The sequence below is a fragment of the Drosophila takahashii genome, chromosome 2R, assembly GCF_030179915.1.
Source record: "Drosophila takahashii strain IR98-3 E-12201 chromosome 2R, DtakHiC1v2, whole genome shotgun sequence".
NCBI lineage: Eukaryota > Metazoa > Arthropoda > Insecta > Diptera > Drosophilidae > Drosophila > Drosophila takahashii.
This window is the reverse complement of record NC_091679.1, coordinates 20060084-20080391: the sequence shown is the minus strand read 5'-3', so window position 1 is coordinate 20080391 and position 20308 is coordinate 20060084. Positions and strand designations below refer to the sequence as shown.

General features: G+C 33.5%; 1 protein-coding gene and 1 long non-coding RNA gene across 5 annotated transcripts in view; both read left to right on the top strand.

Annotated features, from left to right (window-relative positions):
- Positions 1-20308, top strand: part of ZnT41F (Zinc transporter 41F) — an 83627-nt gene that overhangs the window by 52736 nt on the left and 10583 nt on the right. The gene's annotated exons all lie outside the window — the stretch shown is intronic.
- Positions 8627-9629, top strand: LOC138912733 (uncharacterized). Its single transcript, XR_011418292.1, has 4 exons — positions 8627-8783; positions 8839-8913; positions 8968-9122; positions 9598-9629. It is a non-coding gene; the product is annotated as an uncharacterized lncRNA (long non-coding RNA).

Sequence of the window (20308 nt, the reverse complement as noted above, 5' to 3'; positions counted from 1 at the left end):
AAAAATGTTCCGTTCCCAGCTTTGTGATTGGACACTCTTGAAGTTAAAGGTTCAAGGTACCAGTTCCTCTAAATTGTGGCTCTGGGCTACGAAAGGTTTTCTTACTATTAAGCCGCAAAAAGTGCCTAAAAATCTAAAATTTGGAACTTTGACCACGGATTTCTAAAAACTTCGACGTGTTGGAAAGTTTCCAAGTATGAGGTAGTAATCTACAGCTATAATTCTTTCAGGTTTTGTAGCGTTTATTCTTGGGCCAAGAAAAAGTCTTGATTTTGTCGACCTGTGTAATAGAAACATTTTCTAAAAAGTAGAAAGTTTTTCTAAAAAATAGAAATAGTTGTTTTCACATGCTCTGGCACACCAAAATGTTCAATGTCAGAACTTGTCAGCTGACAACGGTTAAAGCACTTGGTTAGAAATCGAATTAACGCTGGTTCGAGTCCCAGAGCCTTTTTTTTTTACCTTTTTAAAGTTTTTTTTTACTCTTTTTTGTTTATTTTTATACCCGTTACTCGTAGAATAAAAGGGTATATTAGATTCGTGCAAAAGTATGTAACAGCTAGAAGGAAGCGTTTCCGACCCCATAAAGTATATATATTCTTGATCAGGGGCACTAGCCGAGTCGATCTAGCCATGTCCGTCTGTCCGTCTGTATGAACGCTGCACTCATAAAAATTAATTTCTAAATTTTGGAAATCTCGCCATTGAATCGGCATACCTTTGAAAATAGAAAAAAAATGTCTTGTTATTAGAAAATTTTGGAAAAAATTCAAGAAAGAATTTTTCTTAAAAATACAAAAATAAAAATCTTTTATGTTTGTTTTGCCGTCGCAGCCAAAACATTTTCTACGTATTTAAGTACAAAATCACCTTTGAATATATGAATGAAATGACCCTAGAATATAGAAAAGTAGCCATTGACTTCCTTCGGCTGCCGAATGTTAACGACAAGAAAAACGAAGTAGGACGAAGGGCCTACTCGGCCCGACTACTACCCGGCTACCGACTTCTCTGATCACCCGAGCGTCAGTTGTGAAAAAAATTCGTAAGTGATGGACGTGATTTTCAATCCTTTTTCCAAATATTCAAAGGAATGTAAATATATAATTTGTTGTATAGCGCGCGTACAATTGTATGTACATATGTAATCAAAGGATAAATTCCAAATCTTTTTACCAAGCTTTTACCAATTTAGGCTTAGTACTCAACCCAACAAAAAGTCGTCCCAAACAAAAAACTTCATATGAAAAACAACGTCAAAAATTTTTGTTTCATATGAAGTTTTTGTTTTGGACGACTTTTTGTTGAGTTGAGTACTAGCCCTTAGTTGAATTGTTTTTTAGCTAAGAGCTACGTACATACATACATTTGTACATAAATATTTGGGTGTAGAGTTCTATAATAACTTTATCTTATTATTCGCATTTTATTTATTTTTCAGAGTGAAAATACCTGCAGTTGCATCAGCCAAATAATTTGTTTGGCGAAGCTGTGATTTTGTTTTAAAACCTTCTAAGGTAAGAAAAATATGTTGTATTTGTTTGACATACTTATGTATGCATGTAAATATCTATGCATGTACGCGGCTCCCCCGATTTTCAACCCTTCATTTTCTACCTGTCTTGCTCCTCTCTCTCGGTCGTCTGACCAACGTGTTTGTATTTTGGCTATTATTAACATTACATTATTTCAAAAAAGTTGTTTATATAAAAACAAATCTTTGACATCCCAATAACTCTTTTTTTTCTAGATGAGGAAAGGCGAAGAAAATGGATCACCTTAGGTCATATGAAGTTCAACAGACCTTGCACTCATAAAAAAAAATCGAAGAATTTCCTTAAAATCTAAAAAATTCTTTCTTGAATTTTTGCCAAAGGCGACCTCACCTTTGTTTCAAGAAATGGTTTTTTTGAAAGGCACCATTAAAACAAGAAAAAATATTTCTTGTTTCAAGAAATTAAATTTCTTATAACAAGAAAGGGTTTTTTAATTTAAGAAATTAAATTTCTTAAAACAAGAAAGGGTTTTTTAGAAAGGCACCTTTTAAGCAAGAAAAATTCTTTCTTGTTTAAACACTGAATAACACTGAAACCCTAAAAATAAAATGTAACTTGTTTTTTCTTTTGCATATTATATTTATTTACATTTAAAACATTTAACACTTAACATTTAAACATTTTTAAATAACACATTTTTGACTTAAGAAAACATTGTTATTACCCAAGGTCTGTTGAACTTCATATGACCTAAGGTGATCCATTTTCTTCGCCTTTCCTCATCTAGAAAAAAAAAGAGTTATTGGGATATCAATGATTTGTTTTTAGATAAACAACTTTTTTGAAATAATGTAATGTTAATAATAGCCAAAATACAAACACGTTGGTCAGACGACCGAGAGAGAGGAGCAAGACAGGTAGAAAATGAAGGGTTGAAAATCGAATTTCAGAGAGAGAGAGGCACGGGAGAAACACGTACATACATACATATATATTTACATACAGTCCTTTGCGCGAAGGGAGACCGAATGTAAGCAGGGCAGATCATGTCAATTTTAAGAAGGAGAAGAGAGAACATCGCGACGCGTAGATCAAGCGAGCGAGAGAGAGGAGCAGAATATGAAAGTGTTGAAAATCGGGTTTCAGATCGGGGGAGCCGCGTACATGCATAGATATTTACATGCATACATAAGTATGTCAAACAAATACAACATATTTTTCTTACCTTAGAAGGTTTTAAAACAAAATCACAGCTTCGCCAAACAAATTATTTGGCTGATGCAACTGCAGGTATTTTCACTCTGAAAAATAAATAAAATGCGAATAATAAGATAAAGTTATTATAGAACTCTACACCCACATATTTATGTACAAACGTATGTATGTACGTAGCTCTTACCTAAAAAACAATTCAACTAAGGGCTAGTACTCAACTCAACAAAAAGTCGTCCAAAACAAAAACTTCATATGAAACAAAAATTTTTGACGTTGTTTTTCATATGAAGTTTTTTGTTTTGAACGACTTTTTGTTGGGTTGAGTACTAAGCCTAAATTGGTATAAGCTTGGTAAAAAGATTTGGAATTTATCCTTTGATTATATATGTACATACAATTGTACGCGCGCTATACAACAAATTATATATTTACATACCTTTGAATATTTGGAAAAAGGCTTAAATCACGTCCATCACTTACGAATTTTTTTCACAACTGACGCTCGTGTGATCAGAGAAGTCGGTAGCCGGGTAGTAGGCCGAGTAGGCCCTTCGTCCCACTTCGTTTTTCTTGTCGTTAACATTCGGCAGCCGAAGGAAGTCAATGGCTACTTTCCTATATTCTAGGGTCATTTCATTCATATATTCAAAGGTGATTTTGTCCTTAAATACGTACAAAAATGTTTTGGCTGCGACGGCAAAACAAACATATGAGATTTTCATTTTTCTATTTTTAAGAAAAATTCTTTCTTGAATTTTTTCCATCAAGAAAGGTTTTCTGTATTCAAAGGACAATTTTCTAATAACAAGAAATTTTTTTTCTATTTTCAAAGGTAGGCCGATTCAATGGCGAGATTTCCAAAATTTAGAAATTTATTTTTATGAGTGTAGATGAGGAAAAAACCAATTACTATACCTACCAACTCAAAAGTAGCAAAGGCCTACAGTAGTTATCAAAAGAATTGAATCAACAGTTCCAACCGTTGAAGTAATAGATGGGCTTAAAGAAAAGGGTTTTAATGCCAAAACGGCTATAAACATAATAAACAGAAAAAAAATTTCACAGCCAATGTTCAAGATAGAACTGACGCCTGAAAATATGCCTTTAAATAAAAATTAAGTTCTCCCAATCTACAAGCTTCAATATCTAATGCACCGGAGAATCACGGTTGAGGAACCTCATAAACGGAATAGACCCGTCCAATGTACGAATTGTCAAGAATATGATAAATACTGCAAACTTCGCGCAGTCTGCGTTGTCTGCGGGGATGCACATTTTACTATGGACTGTACTCTAAATAAGGAGAACCAATCTGCCAAAAAATGTAGCAACAGGCATCGAACCATACTTCGGAAAGTGTCTGCGTAAACACATCCCATATAGAATTAATGCTGGCAACTAAACCAAAAACAAGAGAGAACGCTATAGTCGGGTTGGTGTCCCGACTATCTAATACCCGTCACTCAGCTAAAGGGAGTGCGCACGCTGTACTCGGGTTGGCGCCCCGGCTATCTAATAATCGTAACTCAGCTAAAGGGAGTGCGAGGGAGATAGATATATAAACAATCAACAGGTATAAATATACACAACAAAATTGCATTTATACTTCTCGGGAATCTTTAAAGATGTGGGCTCCAGACACATTTTAAAATCGTTAGTGGGCGATTGTGGGCGTTGGAGGGGCGTGGCGCTCGGCTAAAATAAACTTGCGATGCGTAGGAAGCCTAAGAATATGTGTGGGAAATCTCAACCTTCTAGCTTTTGTAGTTTCCGAGATCTCAGCGTTCATACAGACGGACAGACGGACATGGCTAGATCGGCTCGGCTAGTGACCCTAATCTAAATCAATCACTATGGACGGCAGTCCATGTAGTGACGAAGCGCACCAGGAGGGTGTGCGAAGGCGACTACTATATATACACGAAGAAATGAAAATCTACTGTGATGGTCCGATCATAATGAATGATACACCTATCGAAAGGTATTGCGAAAACTAACAGGATTGCATACCAAGACTCTAAGAAAATCAATTGGCTTGGGAGAGAGAGCGGTGAAAGTAAAAAAGTGAATATTTCGAAATATGGAGCTGTTGGGGCCGGTGGGGATAATTGCCCCCTCTCAATGTTTTAGTTGTATTCCTTTTGAAAATACCCGTCGAATGAGGGGTCATTTGTCAAAATCCGACGCTCCGTTCAAAAGTTATAGCCAAAATAAGATTTTCTTCGTCTTCCCAAAATGAAAATTTAATTCTGTTTGTCAGTTTGTCAGTTTGTCAGTTTGTCAGTTTGTCCAAAACATGTTTTCTAAGTTTTGAAAATTTGATATGACGTTCATCACATCGATATAAAAAACTTTTGTTCTACCACTTTTGGAAAAACTCGCTAGTTTAGCGGGAAAACAGCTATAAGTAGCTAAAATTCGGAAAGCCGTAACTTCTATACTACTAAAGCTACAGACTTGTGCTGCATCTCGTTTGAAAGGTATTTTGAAATGCTATAAACGCCATTTATATGCAACTTGTGTAAATGTAATAGTTAAAAAAATATGAACAAAAGACAATTTTTTAAAACTTTTTTTTTAGCTTTTTTTTATTTTTTTCAAAAACGGCTCTAACGATTTTCTTTAAAACTTTAAACTGTATAGCCCTTGAGATTCCTTAAATTTTGGTATATAACACATTACTGTAAAAAGTCACGTTTAAAAGTTATTTTTATACGAAAATAGTAAATCAGTAAATTTGCACTTAAGAGTTCCATATAGGAATATTTTGTTCTACGACTTTTGGAAAAAGCCGCTACTTTAGCGGGAAAAAGCTAAAAATAGCTACATTTCGTTAGTTTGTAAGATCTACACTACTAAAGGTACAGACATGTGCTATACCTCGTTTAAAAGGTATTTTAAAATACTTCAACGCCTTTTTAACTGAATTCGTTAAAATACAATAGTTTAAAAATTATGATTTATGACCAATTTAAATTTAAATGTTTATATTAGCACCTATGAGAGCAAAAGTAAACAAACAAAAACTTCTGATATCAAATAAAAACACCTCTTAACGAGGTAAAAAACTAGTGACGAACGCACCTTCAACATACAAAAGTTCTGATATCAACATTTGTGACGAAAAATTATTACACTCGTCATTAAATAGACTTTCTAATATTTTCTCATTCGGCACGCTGCAATAGAAAATGCCTGTGAAGGGAAAAAGGCTGGAATAGTTTGCTAGGGCGGGCCGAATGAGAAAATATTAGAAAGTCTATTTAATGACGAGTGTAATAATTTTTCGTCACAAATGTTGATATCAGAACTTTTGTATGTTGAAGGTGCGTTCGTCACTAGTTTTTTACCTCGTTAAGAGGTGTTTTTATTTGATATTTGTCTTCATTAAAAAAACGGTCAGTAGCAAATTCCACCCAGAACGGATTGACATAAAAATCTAGAAAAAGCACAGTAATTACTAAAATAATTAGGAGCCTCGTAAGGGGTAGGGGAGAGTGGGGGAATTTCGTCACAGGGGCAATTTCGTCACCTGCAATATCACGGAATCCATAAGTCGTAAAAATATATAATTTTTTTGTTTTAGTCCTTTAAGACGGCCAGACACAACCAATGCATTTGTTTTGCACAGAAGGCCAAGATAATTAAGCTATAATATTAAATGTGTTTTAACAGTTCAAAAGCTACATTTAGTTCTCGACGAAATTTTTTCTGTATGCCACAATTCAAAAGGAATAAGATACACGATTTTTTATATAACACACAGTGCTATAATGTGCATTTCTGCGTTAGTGATTTTTGACTTCGCGCCTAATTTCGGAAGAAAAATAATTATTTCTAAAAAAGTACTGTCTGGGGAAATTTCGCCACCCTACGCTAAGGGTAAAGTCGCACCTATTTTAAATACATATTTTTATATTTGACGAGCTGGCTAACGAACAGACTACCAGCAGCAGCAACAAATATAGGACGTCAACAAAAATGGTACGCTTGATCAGTGTAGCATATTTACAGGCGTTAAACTCCCTACATTTTTCAGGTGACGAAATTGCCCCGGTGCACCGGCCCTGTTCTAGTTTTCACTTCCGAAAGATTCACACGAAATCGAATTTCTCACACCTGTTCCAGGACTCACTTCCGAAAGAATTGCAAGGATTTAAATATCCCTCGTTGTTACTCTGTTAACTTCCGAAAAATTCACATGGAATCTTTCCGCCAAGCATTTGACAGGCGGACTTACATAAATCCGCTAGCATGAAATCAAATTCACTTCCGAGTGAAAACTGAAACAGGCCGGATATACTTAGTCAATTGGGCCAATTTTTATCAGTATAATCTAATTATATTATTATTAAGTTACAAAAAAAATTTCAAGTTGATATCTCCACTGGAAGTATTTTTGGCCACCATCTCCATACAACACCAACCACTGTGCGGTGGTGTGGTGATTTTACCCCCCTGTGTGGCGAGATTGCCCCAGTATATTGGTTTTACATTTTATTTTTTTATAAATCACCAAGGTAATTAAAAAAATAGGGGAATGTCACATTTTAAAGCTTGGTGCTAACCGCATTCAACAATAAAAATAGAAATATGATAACGTGTCTCAAGATGGACAAAAAATAGCTTTGAAAAAATGCTGACGAAATTCCCCCACTCTCCCCTACTTTGTAGAATAACAAACGACCCCAAAGTTCCCCAAAATTCGATTTGTTTTTTTTTTTTAATTCTTTCTTTTGTCATTTCTCTGTTATAAATGTTGTTAAAATGGTTTAAAAATGTGACGTTCATAATCTTTTGGCATACCCGCAAATAACTGCATTTAAATTTTTTGGAGATTCAGCATCCTTGATCAAGTCCCCAATATTTTCAAATTTGGCTAACCTGATGTGACGTCACGGCCTCCCCATATGTTTGTATGTATGTTCTGCTGGCGCATGTATGTATGTATGTCCTGCTGTCGCACTTTAAGTGTGACCGCGCAAGGGGAAAATGAAAATACCATAGCCAACACTCATAACACGTTTTAAATGCGCGGTTAAAAAATCGATTATATCGCAAATCTTTTCTTTTGCGCCTTTTTCTAAGTAAACGTTAAATTTTAAAATATCGGTAGACCTTACAGAAATCCCATTAAGCTGAATTTTTCAGTCGAAATTTTCCTTAAAATTTGCTTTTGTTTTTTAAAATGCAAAAGCCCAATCAGCAAACTATTTATTAGTTTTCAAATGTTGAGTTATCGACAAACTTTTGATTTGTAAAAAACAAAAACAAACAATGATTTGCTTTGCTATGTACACACACACGCACAAAATAAATATATTCAATAAATGCGCGTTTTACACACACAGCCATTAGATACATACCCTGTAGTTCTCAAGGGGGCCGGTGGCACTTTCGGGGTAGAAAAGGGATCGACCACCCAGTGGTCCCTTAAGGGTCAATAGGTGGCGTGTGTATTTTTTACAAGAGCAAAAGAGTTATCGGAGAGTGAACACTTCTATGTGAACACTTCTATATGAGTTAAAAAAATTGTAAAATGAAATTTTTGACAAGTATATAATGATTTTAATAACGAATACAACTTTATTTTGTTTATATAAAAAACAAATTTAAAAAAAGTTAAAATAATAAAATAAAAACTTGATAATGAGATAAAATAAAATAATAAATGATAGAATTTTATTTCTTTTTATATTATTTATATTTAATAATGAGCAATTTAGCTGCAGCAATATTTTTAACAGTAGCGGTGGTTCAGTAGCAAAACGTTTTCTTTTCTTCCATAACAAGCGGATTTTATTGGTGCTTAGATATATAAAATAAATATATAAGTACCTAATTTTATATACATAGAACTAAACAAAAATAATATTAGCGAATGTTTTTATTGCCATCGATTATACGATATCGGTAGTCGCAATATTAATCGTAACGGATTGCCATAACTACCCAACCCCGCTACCATCACTAGCCCAACGTTTGCGCCAAATTTTGTAAACATGTATTTAATTTGTCTTATTGTGCATTTAAAGTGTTATATTTTGTTGTGATCTGAAGTGTCGTCAACAGGTGAGTAACACCATGAGTTGTGCAAGTGAAATACCTAATAATGTGTGATATTTAGCCATGAACAGCAACAGGCACATTCGTCGATTTGTTAAAGAGGAGAAGGAGAAATAGTGGTGCAAAGGACTCCTACGTAAGTCTTTTTTCTTTGATATAAATATTTTAGTGAAATTTTCTTCCTTTTTAGATTAAAGCCATGAGATCGTTGTTGCTGCCAGAAGGGGGTTTAAAAAACTTGCGGAGGGTTCTCACGGATGAGTTTGTTGTAGGATTTAATGTTAAAGGCCTTTCTGGAAAAAAAAGCCGTAAACTCCTTTACACATTTCTATGGTGCACTTCACGGTAGGTTATTTTTATAACTGTATTTTTTATAATACACTTAGTTTCTTGATTCAATTTCAATCTATTTACTTAGAATGCCATCTGTCTTTAATCCTATTTCTTTCTGTCTTTTTCTGCTTTTCACTTTTAAAACATGGTTTGATGTAAACAGGCTTGTATAACAAAATCTTAAAATATAATATAAACCCATGCAGAGGGAATTATAATTTAGTCCAGAAGTTTTTTACGCAGTAAAGGAGACCTTTTCAAACCTATAAAGTAAATCCATTTAACCATGTCCGTCTGTCTGTCGGTTCAAGTTTCAAAAGCGTGAAATAAGTCTACATTTAACTGTTGGTTATTCTTATTTTATATTTATGCTTTTCTAGTCACAATTTTATTCCTGAAAGCTGCAAGGGTATTAAAACTTTGGCTTGCCGAAGTTAGTTTCTGTTCTCATTTTATTTTAAAACACTAAAATCTTATTTTTTTTTAGATATTGTTTCAGAATCTGGTAATGCAGAAATATTGATTCCCAAGGCAATTCAATTGCAAAAGAAACGATTTTTTAAAAATAAATCCAAATCAAATAATAACAACAATGAGGTACTCAACAAAAACGTGTCAGCAGAGGAATTTGTTCAATAAATATAAATTAAAAAAATAGAAAAATTGTCTACTTATAATACAATAAATTAATTTAACAAAAAGTATTTTTTCTAGGGAAGTTTCATAGCATTCAGCTTTTTTGGTATTGAAAACACCAACCCCATTTCATACCCCTTTTCGCCACAAAAGGGACCGATAGGTGGTCCCATTTAATACCCCTTTTCGCCACAAAAGGGACCGATAGGTGGTCCGATAGATGGTCCGATAGGTGGCCCCTTTTGTGGCGAAAAGGGGTATAATATGGGACCACCTATCGGTCCCTTTTGTGGCGAAAGGTAATGCAGAACTTCGCCATATGACCACCGCCTAGGACATGCCGTGGTAAAAGTGGATAGAAATTTACATTGCGGGTGGTATGAACGGGAGTTAGTCCCAAGCCCCCGGTGTATGGCGATTTCGCTAGTTCGGGACCAGTCCCGGCGAACTACAGGGTATGTATATGCGTGTGTACGTTTGTGTGTGTGCATTGCAGCTGACTAATGAATTGAGATTCGATCAAATTCAAATTCAAGACAATACTGATCAAATAAAAACACCTCTTAACGAGGTAAAAAACTAGTGACGATCGCACCTTCAACATACAAAAGTTCTGATATCAACATTTGTGACGAAAAATTATTACACTCGTCATTAAATAGACTTTCTAATATTTTCTCATTCGGCCCGCCCTAGCAAACTATTCAAGCCTTTTTCCCTTCACAGGCATTTTCTATTGCAGCGTGCCGAATGAAAAAATATTAGAAAGTCTATTTTATGACGAGTGTAATAATTTTTCGTCACAAATGTTGATATCAGAACTTTTGTATGTTGAAGGTGCGATCGTCACTAGTTTTTTACCTCGTTAAGAGGTGTTTTTATTTGATATCAGAAGTTTTTGTTTGTTTACATTTGCTCTCATAGGAGCTATAATATATACATTTAAATTTAAATTGGTCAATCATAATTTGTAAGCCATTGTATTTAAACAATTTAAGTTAAAAAATATTTCAAAATACCTTTTAAACGAGGTATGGCACATGTCTGTACCTTTAGTAGTGTAGAACTTACAAACTAACGAAATTTAGCCATTTTTAGCTTTTTTCCCGCTAAAGTAGCGGCTTTTTCCAAAAGTCGTAGAACAAAAGATTCCTATATGGAACTCTTAGGTGCAAACTTACTGATTCCATGACCCTAAAATACAGTTCGGATACCCTCACACAAAATTCAATACTCAGGGAGCGTTAATTGTTCGAGCTGGCAACAGTGGCTATTTTCGTATAAAAATAACTTTTAAACGTGACTTTTTACAGTAATGTGTTATATACCGAAATTTAAGGAATCTCAAGGGCTATACAGTTTAAGGTTTTAAAGAAAATCGTTAGAGCCGTTTTTGAGAAAAATAAAAAAAAGCTAAAAAAAAAGTTTTAAAAAATTGTCTTTTGTTCATATTTTTTTAACTATTACATTTACACAAATTGCATATAGAAGGCGTTTATAGCATTTCAAAATACCTTTCAAACGAGATGCAGCACAAGTCTGTAGCTTTAGTAGTATAGAAGTTACGACTTTCCGAATTTTAGCTATTTATAGCTGTTTTCCCGCTAAACTAGCGAGTTTTTCCAAAAGTGGTAGAAGAAAAGTTTTTTATATCGATGTGATGAACGTCATATCAAATTTTCAAAACTTAAAAAACATGTTTTGGACAAACTGACAAACTGACAAACTGACAAACAGAATTAAATTTTCATTTTGGGAAGATGAAGAAAATCTTATTTTGGCTATAACTTTTGAACGGAGCGTCGGATTTTGACAAATGACCCCTCATTCGACGGGTATTTTTAAAAGGAATACAAATAAAACATTGCGAGGGGGCATTTATCCCCACCGGCCCCAACAGCTCCAAATTTCGAAATTTTTACTTTTTCACTTTCACCGCTCTCTCTCCCAAGCCAATTGATTTTCTTAGAGTCTTGGTATGCAATCCTGTTAGTTTTCGTAATACCTTTCGATAGGTGTATCATTCATTATGATCGGACCATCACAGTAGATTTTCATTTCTTCGTGTATATATAGCAGTCGCCTTCGCACACTCTCCTGGTGCGCTTCGTCACTACATGGACTGCCGTCCATAGTGATATCCTTTTGCTTAAAGAATATTTCATTTACATTTCCACAACATACTTACATAAGACATTTTGTAACCGATTTTTGTGAACTAAAATTCAAATCGCATTGATAATATTAAAAGAACATTAAATATTCAAACCAATTGATTCTCTTGCTCTTTATTACACGTGCTCATATTGTTTAAACAAATTCAAATGTTTAAACAATTTGATTCACGGCTTCCCCGCCCACCTGCCTTCCCTATCTAGATTACTATAAAATTCGACCCCTAAAATACGGTCAGTAGCAAATTCCACCCAGAACGGATTGACCTAAAAATCTAGAAAAATCACAGTAATTACTAAAACGACCCCAAAGTGCCCCAAAATTCGATTTGTTTTTTTTTAATTCTTTCTTTTGCCATTTCTCTGTTATAAATGTTGTTAAAATGGTTTAAAAATGTGATGTTCATAATCTTATGGCATACCCGCAAATAACTGCATTTAAATTTCTTGGAGATTCAGCTTCCTTAACCAAGTCCCCAATATTTTCAAATTTGGCTAACTGATGTGACGTCACGCGTCCCCACATGTTTGTATGTATGTTCTTCTGGCGCATGTATGTATGTGCATATGTATGTCCTGCTGTCGCAATTTAAGTGTGACCGCGCAAGGGGAAAATGAAAATACCACAGCCAAAAAAAATCGATTATATCGCAAATCTTAAGTAAACGTTAAATTTTAATATATCGGAAGACCTTACAGAAATCCCATTAAGCTGAATTTTACAGTCGAAATTTTCCTTAAAATTGCTTTTGTTTTTTAAAATGCAAAAGCCCGATAAGCAAACTATTTATTAGTTTTCAAATGTTGAGTTATCGACAAACTTTGGATTTGTATAAAACAAAAACAAACAATGATTTGCTCTGCTATATACACACACACGCACAAAATAAATATATTCGAAAAATGCGCGTTTTACACACACAGCCATTAGATACATATGTATATGCGTGTGTACGTTTGTGTGTGTGCATTGCAGCTGACTAAGGAATTGAGATTCGATCAAATTCAAATTCAAGACAATACTGATATCCTTTTGCTTAAAGAATATTTCATTTACATTTCCACAACATACTTACATAAGACATTTTGTAACCGATTTTTGTGAACTAAAATTTAAATCGCATTGATAATATTAAAAGAACATTAAATATTCAAACCAATTGATTCTCTTGCTCTTTATTACACGTGCTCATATTGTTTAAACAAATTCAAATGTTTAAACAATTTGATTCACGGCTTCCCCGCCCACCTGCCTTCCCTATTATTAATAAAGTTCTAATCAAGGTGCAAAATTAATGTGAAAACAAAAATACTGAAACAAAATATCAATGGTAAAATGCAGTAATTTGGAATTGCCTTTTTTGATGTCTTTCCTTAAATTAGTCAAATACATAAAGCAAAACATTGCTCCGCATATTTGTTTCCCTTATAATAGTTGTCTACTGTGGATACCTTCCAAAAACCCCCCGGTAGCAAATTCGCCAAGAGTATTTGGTTTGTACTTACCCAAGTGCATAAAATTAGCTTTGCTACATTCTTAGGTAACTAATTAATTATCAAGAATTAACATCTTTACAAAGAGTAAACATAACTCGGTCCAATAGTTAAAAAATTGCATCTTTAAAAAACAAACAAGAAAGGAAGCTAGCTTCGGCCAGCCGAATCTTATATACCCTTGCAGATCATTCTATTAATTTACAAATCGCAAAAATGTTAAATTTCTTATTATTTCACATTAATTTTTCGATCGTTTCTATCACAGCTATATGATATAGTAGTTCGATCTTTTAAAAATTAAAATCGAAATTCGGAAATATTTCAAAATAGTCATATCCCAGAGTAGAAGGGAATGTAATAAAAACCAACAAAGATATAATTTTTTTCCCATTAATTTCCATTTAATTTTTCGACCGTTCCTATGGCAGCTATATGATATAGTAATCCGATTTAAAAAACAAAAAAACCGAAATTCAGAAATATATAAAAAAAAATATTCCCAAGAGTAGAAGGTAAAATTTCAAAAAACACCGGAGCTAGAATTTTTTTACGTTTTTTTTTTTTTATCCTTCCTATGGGAGCTATAAGATATAGTTGTCCGATCTGGTTGGTTCATTTCAAAATACCTTTCAAACGAGATGCAGCACAAGTCTGTAGCTTTAGTAGTATAGAAGTTACGACTTTCCGAATTTTAGCTATTTATAGCTGTTTTCCCGCTAAACTAGCGAGTTTTTCCAAAAGTGGTAGAAGAAAAGTTTTTTATATCGATGTGATGAACGTCATATCAAATTTTCAAAACTTAAAAAACATGTTTTGGACAAACTGACAAACTGACAAACAGAATTAAATTTTCATTTTGGGAAGATGAAGAAAATCTTATTTTGGCTATAACTTTTGAACGGAGCGTCGGATTTTGACAAATGACCCCTCATTCGACGGGTATTTTTAAAAGGAATACAAATAAAACATTGCGAGGGGGCATTTATCCCCACCGGCCCCAACAGCTCCAAATTTCGAAATTTTCACTTTTTCACTTTCACCGCTCTCTCTCCCAAGCCAATTGATTTTCTTAGAGTCTTGGTATGCAATCCTGTTAGTTTTCGTAATACCTTTCGATAGGTGTATCATTCATTATGATCGGACCATCACAGTAGATTTTCATTTCTTCGTGTATATATAGCAGTCGCCTTCGCACACTCTCCTGGTGCGCTTCGTCACTACATGGACTGCCGTCCATAGTGATATCCTTTTGCTTAAAGAATATTTCATTTACATTTCCACAACATACTTACATAAGACATTTTGTAACCGATTTTTGTGAACTAAAATTCAAATCGCATTGATAATATTAAAAGAACATTAAATATTCAAACCAATTGATTCTCTTGCTCTTTATTACACGTGCTCATATTGTTTAAACAAATTCAAATGTTTAAACAATTTGATTCACGGCTTCCCCGCCCACCTGCCTTCCCTATCTAGATTACTATAAAATTCGACCCCTAAAATACGGTCAGTAGCAAATTCCACCCAGAACGGATTGACCTAAAAATCTAGAAAAATCACAGTAATTACTAAAACGACCCCAAAGTGCCCCAAAATTCGATTTGTTTTTTTTTAATTCTTTCTTTTGCCATTTCTCTGTTATAAATGTTGTTAAAATGGTTTAAAAATGTGATGTTCATAATCTTATGGCATACCCGCAAATAACTGCATTTAAATTTCTTGGAGATTCAGCATCCTTAACCAAGTCCCCAATATTTTCAAATTTGGCTAACTGATGTGACGTCACGCGTCCCCACATGTTTGTATGTATGTTCTTCTGGCGCATGTATGTATGTGCATATGTATGTCCTGCTGTCGCAATTTAAGTGTGACCGCGCAAGGGGAAAATGAAAATACCACAGCCAAAAAAAATCGATTATATCGCAAATCTTAAGTAAACGTTAAATTTTAATATATCGGAAGACCTTACAGAAATCCCATTAAGCTGAATTTTACAGTCGAAATTTTCCTTAAAATTGCTTTTGTTTTTTAAAATGCAAAAGCCCGATAAGCAAACTATTTATTAGTTTTCAAATGTTGAGTTATCGACAAACTTTGGATTTGTATAAAACAAAAACAAACAATGATTTGCTCTGCTATATACACACACACGCACAAAATAAATATATTCGAAAAATGCGCGTTTTACACACACAGCCATTAGATACATATGTATATGCGTGTGTACGTTTGTGTGTGTGCATTGCAGCTGACTAAGGAATTGAGATTCGATCAAATTCAAATTCAAGACAATACTGATATCCTTTTGCTTAAAGAATATTTCATTTACATTTCCACAACATACTTACATAAGACATTTTGTAACCGATTTTTGTGAACTAAAATTTAAATCGCATTGATAATATTAAAAGAACATTAAATATTCAAACCAATTGATTCTCTTGCTCTTTATTACACGTGCTCATATTGTTTAAACAAATTCAAATGTTTAAACAATTTGATTCACGGCTTCCCCGCCCACCTGCCTTCCCTATTATTAATAAAGTTCTAATCAAGGTGCAAAATTAATGTGAAAACAAAAATACTGAAACAAAATATCAATGGTAAAATGCAGTAATTTGGAATTGCCTTTTTTGATGTCTTTCCTTAAATTAGTCAAATACATAAAGCAAAACATTGCTCCGCATATTTGTTTCCCTTATAATAGTTGTCTACTGTGGATACCTTCCAAAAACCCCCCGGTAGCAAATTCGCCAAGAGTATTTGGTTTGTACTTACCCAAGTGCATAAAATTAGCTTTGCTACATTCTTAGGTAACTAATTAATTATCAAGAATTAACATCTTTACAAAGAGTAAACATAACTCGGTCCAATAGTTAAAAAATTGCATCTTTAAAAAACAAACAAGAAAGGAAGCTAGCTTCGGCCAGCCGAATCTTATATACCCTTGCAGATCATTCTATTAATTTACAAATCGCAAAAATGTTAAATTTCTTATTATTTCACATTAATTTTTCGATCGTTTCTATCACAGCTATATGATATAGTAGTTCGATCTTTTAAAAATTAAAATCGAAATTCGGAAATATTTCAAAATAGTCATATCCCAGAGTAGAAGGGAATGTAATAAAAACCAACAAAGATATAATTTTTTTCCCATTAATTTCCATTTAATTTTTCGACCGTTCCTATGGCAGCTATATGATATAGTAATCCGATTTAAAAAACAAAAAAACCGAAATTCAGAAATATATAAAAAAAAATATTCCCAAGAGTAGAAGGTAAAATTTCAAAAAACACCGGAGCTAGAATTTTTTTACGTTTTTTTTTTTTTATCCTTCCTATGGGAGCTATAAGATATAGTTGTCCGATCTGGTTGGTTCCGACATATATACTACCTGCAATAGAAATACGACTTTTACGAAAGTTTCATCCCGATAGCTTTAAAACTGAGAGACTAGTTAGTTGAGTTAAACGGACGGACAGACGGACGGACAGACGGACAGACGGACGGACAGACGGACAGACGGACGGACAGACGGACATGGCTAGATCGACTCGTCTTGTGATGCTGATCAAGAATATATATACTTTATGGGGTCGGAAATGTCTCCTTCACTGCGTTGCAAACTTCTGACTGAAATCATAATACCCTCTGCAAGGGTATAAAAATAGAAATAGAAAATGTAGAACGAGGTAGCAAGGCCAATATCAACAGGATTTGTTTTAAGTAGACATCTGCATGAATAACAAAAAATACATATTCGAATTGACAATGTTCAAAATGAGTTGAATGAGTTGGAATGTGTAGGGAAACTGGCTTGAATAAATAAGTGTACTGACGTAAAACTCAGTCGAACCAGAAATGGTGATGGAAAACGAATCGAGTAAATGAGTACACGAACAACTCAGACGAATTTATTCGAATCCATTCGAGTTCTTACATGACGTCATAAGGGCAAAATGGAAAATTAAATTTGTTTTGAAATACTTACATAAATATTTGGTTTTTTGTCTTTTTTTTAAATTACAAATCTACCTTTAGTTTTAGCTCGCCACTGAATCCAACCATGCCATTTTCATATTTAAATCCTAAGAATTCGCGGACCAAGGAGGAGAAGTATAAAATAGTGTAGTGAAGAGGCAGAAAGGAATGGTCTTCCTTCTACCGCAAATCCTAAGAATTCGCGGACCAAGGAGGAGAAGTACAAAATAGTGTAGTGAAGAGGCAGAATGGAATGGTCTTCCTTGGACCGCAACTTCTTAAGAATTTATCTAACAAACTCCAGGATGACAATACTAAGAAGTCGCGGTCCAAGGAAGACCATTCCTTTCTTTATCTGTGGCGATAGAGGCGGATCTTTTAGTTCTGGGATATGTTCATAAAACTAATTGCTTTTCCATATTTTTTTTTTTTCTCGTGGATTTTTGCATGTGTTTTGAGTTTAAACTAAGGGGAGCTTGGTAATTTCGAAAATAAGAAATCACAAAAATACTTATTTATAGACATACATATATGTATATCAAAACAAATTTAATTTTCTATTTTGCCCTTATGACGTCATATAAGAAAATCGAATGGATTCGAATAACTCGAATGATTTCAGCATATTCAAATATGACATTCTGTTTTTCGTTATCACTCGTTTAACTCTAGGCCTTTTCTGTCATACTCTATACGGACCAAGATGCAATCCATTCTAGTCATAGTGTGCTGAGCATTTACTCAACTCTATTCTATTCGAATGGAATCATTTCAAAGCCTGTTTGATTCCAGTCATGCAGATGTCTAGTTTTAAGGGACCGATGAAATAAAATTAAGCCTAAAATTATCCTATCTCTGGCATTCATTTTTTTAAAATAAGAATTGTAGACATTAATTTTTTTTTTAACTGTCGAAGGATAAACATCCCATCACATTTTGAAGCGGTTGTAACATTTCAAGGCGAACTTAAATTAAAAATATTCCCTCAAATTTTTTAAATTTTAATAAAAATTATTATATTGGTTGTTAAAGAGCTTTGTAAAACTTTTAGCAATTTTTTTTAAGAATACAAGTTTTTTTTCTTGAGTTAAACGCTAATCGATTTGGAATTGAATTACAAACTTAACGCGGCGTGATAATCCATATTTTAGCGGTTTTTTGCTTTATTTTCGATAAAATACTGCTTTGAAATTCATATTTTTGCACTCTTAATTCATACAAAACAAGAAAGGAAGCTAGCTTCGGCCAGCCGAAGCTTATATACCCTTGCAAATCATTCCTATTAATTAACAAATCGCAAAAATGTTCAATATTCTAATATTTCTCATTAATTTTCCGATCGTTCCTATGGCAGCTATATGATATAGTCGTCCGATTTTGATCAAATTAAATTGAAATTCGGAAATATTTAAAAAGAGTCATATCCTAGAGTAGAAGATAATACAATAAAAACCAAAGAAGCTAGAATTTATTTCCTATTACTTTTCCATTAATTTTCCGATCGTTCCTATGGCAGCTATATGATATAGTCGTCCGGTTTTGATTAAATTAAAATTGAAATTCGGAAATATTTAAAAAGAGTCATATCCTAGAGTAGAAGATAATACAATAAAAACCAAAGAAGCTAGAATTTATTTCCTATTACTTTTCCATTAATTTTCCGATCGTTCCTATGGCAGCTATATGATATAGTAGTCCGATTTTTAAAATAATTAATTCGAAATCCAGAAATATTTAAAAAATAACATCCCCAAAAGTAGAAGGTAACATTTCAAAAAACACCGAAGCTAGAATTTTTTAAAGTTTTTTTCTTCCGATCCTTCCTATGGGAGCTATAAGATATAGTTGTCCGATCCGGTCGGCTCCGACATATATACTACCTGCAATAGAAAGAAGACTTGCGAAAGTTTTGTCCCGATAGCTCAAAAACTAAGAGACTAGTTTGCGTAGAAACAGACAGACGGACAGACGGACGGACAGACGAACAGACGGACGGACAGACGGACATGGCTAGATCGACTCAATGAATTCTTTTCATTGATTTGTTAATTTTTTCCAAAGCATATACGATTATTTTATATTACTTATTAGTTTTTTCTGACAGTTAACTACTACAAAAACGTACAAAAGAATTCATAGCTAATTCCTCAAGAGAGATCCCACTTTGAAACCAGTGGCATAAAATCCGTTAAATATAGCGCTTTCTGAGAAAAATATAATGGTATTTTTGCAGACTGGCCCTTTGGACGAAATCCTACTTTTAGACTTTAAAAACGCTACCGCTTGGTCAAAATTTGCCAAAAATTTTTAAATTTTAACAATCACTCTCTCATTGAAAATCTGTATCTCCTGTTATGTGATTCCGATTAACTTCATGTCTTTTACAATATTTCCTCTAAAACCTCTTCTTTAAAAAAAAAATTTACTAAAAAAAATAAGTTTTTAATTTCTTAAAAATAAAAACAAACAAGGCCTCGGTTTCTTTTTGTGAAAAAACGTTGCAGCAAGTTACGCTACTCTCTCACTCTTATCGGATCCTTATGGAATTCATGTTTTCTCATCGTTTACTAGTCCTTTAACAATTTTTAATGATTAAAAGTTAAGTTTTAAGTTCTTTAACAATTTCTGAATATTAAAAAATAACAATTATTTATTTAAGTGTCCATTTAATAATAAAATATTAAGACATTTTTATTTAAACATGTTAGATAAAATCGGTCAAATCCTGATACACGTGTTTACTAATTTTCCGAATAGTACGTAAAAAAAAGTTTTAGGCAAATCAAAAATGTGACCCAATAAAAGGTATTCGGTTTGTAAAAGAATCGCCCATATATTTAAAATGTTGTTATACCCGTTACTCGTAGAGTAAAAGGGTATATTAGATTCGTGCAAAAGTA